This window comes from Apium graveolens, chromosome 2 (assembly GCF_009905375.1).
Source record: "Apium graveolens cultivar Ventura chromosome 2, ASM990537v1, whole genome shotgun sequence".
NCBI classification, from domain to species: Eukaryota; Viridiplantae; Streptophyta; class Magnoliopsida; order Apiales; family Apiaceae; genus Apium; species Apium graveolens.
Genome location: NC_133648.1, coordinates 141,791,077 through 141,798,656, shown reverse-complemented (window position 1 = coordinate 141,798,656; position 7,580 = coordinate 141,791,077).

The window sequence follows — 7,580 nt, the reverse complement described above, 5'->3', positions numbered from 1 at the left end:
GTTTTGGGGAAAAAGTGACTTCTGAAAATGCCTATATCTAGATTATGAATAAAATTGGAAAGGTTTTGGGAATGTGTGTTGTGATATAATTGTTTAAAAAGAGATAGGTGTAATTGATTTTGAAAACTGGATAAAAATGGATTAGATATTGAATGGTTGCGTAAGAGGCCCGTAACGGCCCAGCAGGTTGCGTATGAGGCTAAGTCGGTTGCGCGCCCTACTTAAACCGCTTAGTCCCGCGTGGCAGAGACCTAGCTAGTCTTTGAGTTCCGGAACAATATTGTGTTGGGATAGACTAATCAGCTGTTCCTAGAATTCGTCCAATTATATATCTGATTTTGGTTTAGTGGTTCCCGTAACGGAACAAATGGTTTTGTGGTCCCCGTAATGAGACAGATGATTAATGGTCCCTGTAATGGGAAAATGGTTTTGGAAAGGAAATAGCATGCTAAATTTGGACTCTGGTATTTTTACACAGCACACTACAAATGATATTGTTTTTCAGAGCATGCTAGTTTTGATATCCAGTTTATACCTGTTTTACCCGTTTTCGTAAACTAGTTCTGATATTTGTTCCTATACCATTTTATTTATACTGTTTCACTTGTTATTCATATAGTGGTACTGTTGAGAAATTGATTGCTCACCCTTGGAGCTTGTTTTATATCTATTTATTGCAGATGTCTAGAAGACTAAAGCAGAATAGAGTGTCAACCCTCTCCAGTCCCGGCTTCTTTGAGGTAGTTTGTATCAGACCCTGAGGTCTGATGAGTTACTGAAATAAGTTAGAGTGTCGGGTTGTGGAATAAATTAGATGTTGTGTTGTAACCTAAATAATACTTGAACCTGTATCGAATCCTGGTTTGGGGTCATGTTTATATAATAAGGTTTAATTATTAGTTTATATTCGTAGTTTGTTATATTTTGATGACGTCAGCCCCTGACCCCGGGGTTGAGGCCGTCACGTTCGCACTTTAGTCGAACTTGGGTAGCCCTTTGGGAGGCCGGGAAGTGGTATTGGATGAGCTCACTTGGTGGGATAAAGCTTGGTTGGGTGAAGCTAAGCTTGGGTTTCAAAAACCTTGTATATATGTAAGTATATAGAAGAGAGAGAAGGTTTTTGAGAAGAAGTGTTTGTATAGAATTTGAAAGAGATGAAGAGAAGCACTTCTTGAAAAAATCCCAGCAACTTTGTGGCTCTTTATCTTGGAGAAAATGGGTTGGGGTGGGGGTTTATTTATAGGAGAAGTTGGGTGGATTGAATGGTGGAGATTTGAGGAAAATGGATGGTGGATGATGTATGTCACTTGGATTGATGACATGGAAAGCAAAGTATGTTTCTTTGAAACTTTCCATATGAGACAAACAACTTTATGAGTTCAAAAACTCAGCTGATATATTTGAATAAATATATATTTTCCTTTTTTCTTTTAATCATTGTTTAATCACTTAATTAAGAATTAAACACCATTAATTATGACCACCTCAAAAACTCCTAAATAGATACCATAAAAAATTTTTAATTACTTAAATAATATAAAATGATGTCCTACAAGTTTTGGTCAACCTTGGTCAATGGTAGCTAGGTCAAACGTGGTCAACTGTGGGACCAACTGCCTCAATTTTTGTGCCCGGATAAAAATTCTCTGAATGCTACAAATTTTTTACCAAACTTAGAAAATACCATTTAAATGATCCATACCAAATTTAAAGTAATTCTAGCATATAGAAGTATTTTATCTAAAATAAAACTGTTTTGTCAGCCTTTCTTCCGATTAAAAATATCATTGGTCTTGAAATAAAGGAGATGGAACTTTTGACCAAAGTTTTGACTTAAATAAATACTTAAAGTATATTTCCTAATATATAAAATATATTTGGATGATAAGAAATGTGTGTTGCCCAGTGAAGATACAATTGTTTAAGGGGGGTTGGATACAATTGTATAAATGTTTCGAACAAGTAATAAAATATAACAGTTTTTTATATATCTGATAAAAACTGTTACAAAATCCTCTCAAGAAATACTAATGTTCTTGAGAGCTGCTAGGTCGAATGATCTTCGAGTGTGATTCTTCTAAGAGATGACCTAAACTGTGTTTATATACTACACAACTACAACATATTAATCTAAGATATGCATTATCAAAAACTAACTGAAACTGATACATATCTTAAACTAAACAGATAAAGTCCTATAACTCAGATGTAATAGATATCTGCTCCACATTATAAGGAACAGAACAAATCCTTTAATGCTGTCTGTCTTCAAATACTGATGTCATACAAATGCTGATGACAAACCAAATCCTGACGGTACATCAGATCCTGATGACATCCGAACAGCCAGATCTTGAGCTTCTTCTGATCATTGAGAATTTAATATGTAATAATCTCCCCCAATTTATGCTTAATACAATGAAGCATAAATTCCATTCTCAATAATGCCAAAACCAATCTACAAAATGTACAAGGAGTAAAGCTTACTTCAGTATCTTCAGATAATTGGCAGTTATTCCAGAAAGTTCTTCAATCTTTCTTCCTCCTTATCTCGTAGGACTTTAACAAGCTTTTTCTTCAACCCTCTCTTCTCTTTAGTGTCTTCTCCAAGCTGATAGATAGCTGATCTTAACTTAGAAATTGAGCTTTTGCTTATCTCAAGATCACCAATTAACATGAAGCTTAAACTGACATCTTCATGATCAGGACTGAAGGATAACTGAGGACTATTGAGAAAAACTCTTAGTACTGCAGCTCCCTTTTTCATCTGTATTTCTTGACCAGTATAAGTTCTGTACTCAGGAACATAATCACCATTGTATTTATCATCTTTTGTCATGACTCTTCTTCTGATCATTTCAAGTATCATAGAAGATCAGTTTCGAGTGACTTTGTTCTCAACTATAAGAAGATAGTGAATGCATTTCAATTCTGTCACAGTCTTCATTAAGAGTTGCTGTAACGTAAAGCTTTTTACTTTACCATCTCTAAAGAACTACAGAATCTCTTCTCTAACATCATTATCATTTATCTTTCTATGAACAATCTTCACAGCTTCAACTTTCTCAAGATGTGAACGAGAAATTCTTTCACCAAGATCTCCTGTCAGATTATCTGTATCCAGCAGATCAGATTCTAAGATCTCCATACTAGAATGACCAATGCCTCCTCTGGTTTGAGATTTGATAAGTTTCAGTTTTTCATTGTATACCAACCAAGAAGGCTTTTTGACGGACTTATCAATATCTTCCTGTTTTGAGATAGAATCTCTTAACCCAGCTGACACAAATTCAACATGCTTGAACCCATTTAAAATAATTGAATACATGGATGTCTTTCCATCTTCTATTCTTTTTGCCGAGAGGAACATAGTTTGAAGACAAATCATCAGTCTTCCCTTCTGCTTTATGCCATAGCTCCCTCTTTGATTTTAAAACTCTCTACAAATATTCTTTGCATGCTTGATCAGCTTCCCTTCTATTAATCTTTTCTTTTTCATCAGTCTCTGAAATATGAGGAGTGATTACTAGAGAAGGAGCTGACTCATTTAATGCTTTGATCACCTTTTCATCAGAGTCAAAATCAGTTATCAGGTTCACAACATCAGGATCTGCTTTTACCTCAGGATTTGTGTCTGCATCAGGAGTTACATTCTGATTTGCTGTATCAGCTTAATCAATGTCAGTGGCTAATCTTTTCTTCCTTGGTATAATCAACTCTTCTGGCTTCTGATCTTCTTTATCTTCTTCATTTCCTTGTACAGGAACATAACCTTCTCTGGATAGAAAATTCAGAAAAGTAGAGTTGAATGCAGTCACTTGCCTTGATTCAGAAGTTCTTCCACCTCTTCCTCTTCCTCTTGCTCTTGCAGATCTACCACCTTTTTTTCCTCTTCCTTTAGAAGTGTTAGCTTCAGCTTCAATTTGAGCAAAAAGCTCCTTTTGTTGCATAACTGCTTCTTCAGGTGTTAGATCAGGAAATTCTTCAGTAATATACCCAAAAGCACTCCTAGCATTCTTTTGCTAAAACTTCTTATCTTTATAGTACAAGATAATCTCTTCACATGTTTCCTTATGTCTGTAAGGAAAGAACATCCCTTTAGCTTCTGCTAAATTTGAGATTGTAATATCATCATCCTCAGGAGCACCAACAGTAGTCTTGTGCTTGGCTTTATAAGCACCAGTAGACTTCCTTTGTCCTGAAGAATCATTCTTCTTGGAATGTTAAAGTTGTTGAGCAGTAGAAACATTTTGAACATCTGTAACTGGATTATTCTTATCACCATCATCATCAATATCTTTATCCTTTGTCTGAATAGAATCTGGTGTACATTTTGTAGCAACTATCTTCTCCCCCTTTTTGGCATCAGTATTTGAAAGAAGAGAAAACAGCGCATCCAGTTTGTCACCTATAGAAGAAACCTTTTTTCCAAGGAGGAAAGTCTAGAGGCCATGCTGTCTTGAGATTTAACAACATCTTTGATGGTATTTTTCACACTTTTGATTTTAGCAGAGTTAGGTGTGTGAAGCAAAAATCCATCAATTTTCTCTTTGACACCAGCATGAGACTTCTTAATTTCATCAAGTTCAGAGTGAATTCCTTTAACAGAAATGGTTAAGGCCTTAAGATGCAACTTCAGATCAGGAGTTTGAATTTCATCATAGGCCCGATGAATGTGTTGCAGGCCAACATCAGATGAGATAGAAGTTTTTGCAAGTCTCCATTTATAATCCCATTCCGTCTGTCTGAAATACTCAACATCAGGATTGTAATAAGAAGGATATTCAGTGAAGTGCGAAGAAGAACCAAAATTGGACTTCTTGGATGCATCAATTACAGACTTAAGCTGAGCAGTATCAGGATCATCGTCATCACTATCATTGTCAGAGTCAGACAAGCCATCAGAAGAATGTGCAGAATCAGGCATAATTGCCTTGCCTTTATCCAGATTCTTTGCAAGAGATGACTGTGGCTGATGTGATCCTGAAATAGAAACATAGTAACACCTAAATCTCTCTATTTTTTTCAAGTGATCTCATCACTTCTCACACAATATTAGATATATTTGAGATGTCATGTCTAAATTAATTAATGTTTAGTTTTCAGATCTTAACAAACAGGACATATCATGACTTACTAGAATCAGGACTTACTGGAAGTCGGAACTTAATATCATAACTTAAGGTCATATCAGAACTTATGTGCGGGAAGACGTACAAATAAGGAAGGAAGCTGATTTACAGTAGAAGATCGAGACTAAAACAAAAGAAGATATGCATGGAAAGAGTTAGAGGACTGGAATACTTGTAGAAGATATCTGATTGATATATTTTAGGAGACATAATTGTATTCCATATCAATTAGAAGTTATCTTGTAACTGTGTACTATAAAAACACAGATTTAGGGTTTACACTATATGTGTTATTATTATCGAGAAGATTATACATTCTAATCTAGCAGCTCTTAGTGATATTTGTTCATCACTGAGAGAGAACAACAGTTCTTATTCTAACAGAGTTTATTCAATATACTTGATCTTTGTTACATACTTGTGTTAAATCGATTTGATTGTATAAACACTGTATTCAACCCCCTTCTACAGTGCTGTGTGACCTAACAATTGGTATTAGAGTTTTTCTAATAACACATATACAGTAAAGATCCAAACAATCATGTCTGAAGAAGCACAAACTCCAACCAAGCCCACCAAAATTGAAGAAACTCAAAAGACTCAAACCCACAGTCAATATCAGACTATTAGGGTTCCCATACTGAGACCTTATGAGTATCCCATATGGAAAGTAAAGATGGCTATGTTTCTGGAAGCTACAGATCCAGAATACCTTGACAGAATTAATGAAGGACCATATAAGCCTACCAAGCTCTCTGTTGTAGTTGCTGATCAACCAGCAAAGACCATACCAAAGAAGAAAGGTGAGTACATAGCTGAAGACATCTCATATATTGCCAAGGATGCAAGGGTAAGACATTTGCTGCACAGTGTCATTGATAATGTCATGTCAAACAGGGTAATTAATTGCAAAACTGCAAAGGAGATATGGGATGCTTTGGAGACAAGATGTCAGGGAACTGATGCAATCAAGAAAAACATGAGGACTATACTCACTCAAGAGTATGAGCATTTTGACCCAAAAGCTGATGAGTCTTTAACTGACTTATATGACAGGTTTGTCAAACTCTTGAATGATCTGTCACTGGTGGACAAGGAATATGATCTTGAAGATTCAAATCTAAAATTCCTTTTAGCTCTTCCTGCAAATTGGGATTTGAAGTCTACTACCATAAGAGACAACTATGACCTTACTGAAACTACTCTTGATGAAATTTATGGTATGCTCAAGACTTATGAACTTGAGATGGATCAAAGGAGCAAGAGGTATGGAAGAAATTCAAAGACAGTTGCTCTTAAGGATGAGGAGGAATCTCCTAAAATGGTAGCCTTAAAAAGGGGCAAAGGAAAGGCTCTCATCATAAAGTCTGATTCAGAGTCATCATATTCTGATGATGATGATTCAGAAACTGAAAGTTTACCTGAAATAGATGCTGATGAAGAGATGATGAAATTGTGTGCTCTTATGGTAAAGGGTATCACAAAGATAGCCTACAGGAAATTCAGAAAAGGCAAGAAGTTTTCCAGGAAAAGTGGAAGTTCTGATAAGAAAGGGTTCATGAAATCTCTAAGCAAGGGAGGAAAGTCTGACATAGGAGATAACTCAAATGTCAAATGCTACAACTGTGGTGAAAGAGGCCACATATCTCCTGACTGAAAGAAAGGAAAAAGTGATAAAGGCAAGGAACTTGTCACAAAGAAGAAATGCTGGATAGACACTTCAGATTCTGAATATGAGGAGAACTATGCCCTGATGGCAAATGTTGATAGCAGTCCTGAAACTGCTGAATTAAAGGTACCTCAAACAACTTATGCCTTCCATACTGATGATATTACTGAGTTGAGATTATATCTTAAAACCATGTTTATTAGTTATAGAGATCAGACTTTAACATGTGAAAGATTAACATCTGAAAATCTTGCTTATTAAAAAGAGAAATGATTATTTAGAAAAGGAGTTAGTTTTTCTTCATCAAACTAAGAAAGAAAAAGATGATGCTTTATATGTTAGAGATGAAGTGTTAAAATTGAATGAATCTCTAAAAGATGACTTAGAAAAGGAAAGAGAGATTATCAGAACTTGGACTAACTCTGGTAGAACAACTCAGAATTTATTAAGTAATAAAAACTGGAAAGAGTGCTTAGGTTATGGAGATGATAAAAGTGAAAAAGGAACTGAACAAATTGAGCCAATTATTGTTAAACAGACTGTTAAGCCAAAGGTAAATCCTGTTAAGTTTGTAGCAAAAATTGTAAAGTCTGATTTTGAAAAGATGAAAGAGTCTGTGATAGAAGTCAAAGATAAGTCAACTTTTGACAAATTAAAATAGGATAAATCAGCTGAAGTCAATATAGGCTTAATGAGAAAGAAGCAGCTTAAGCATAAGCTGAAAGAGATTAGGAATGTCAACAAATAAAAGAAGCTAAAAAAATAGGAATAGAAAGGAA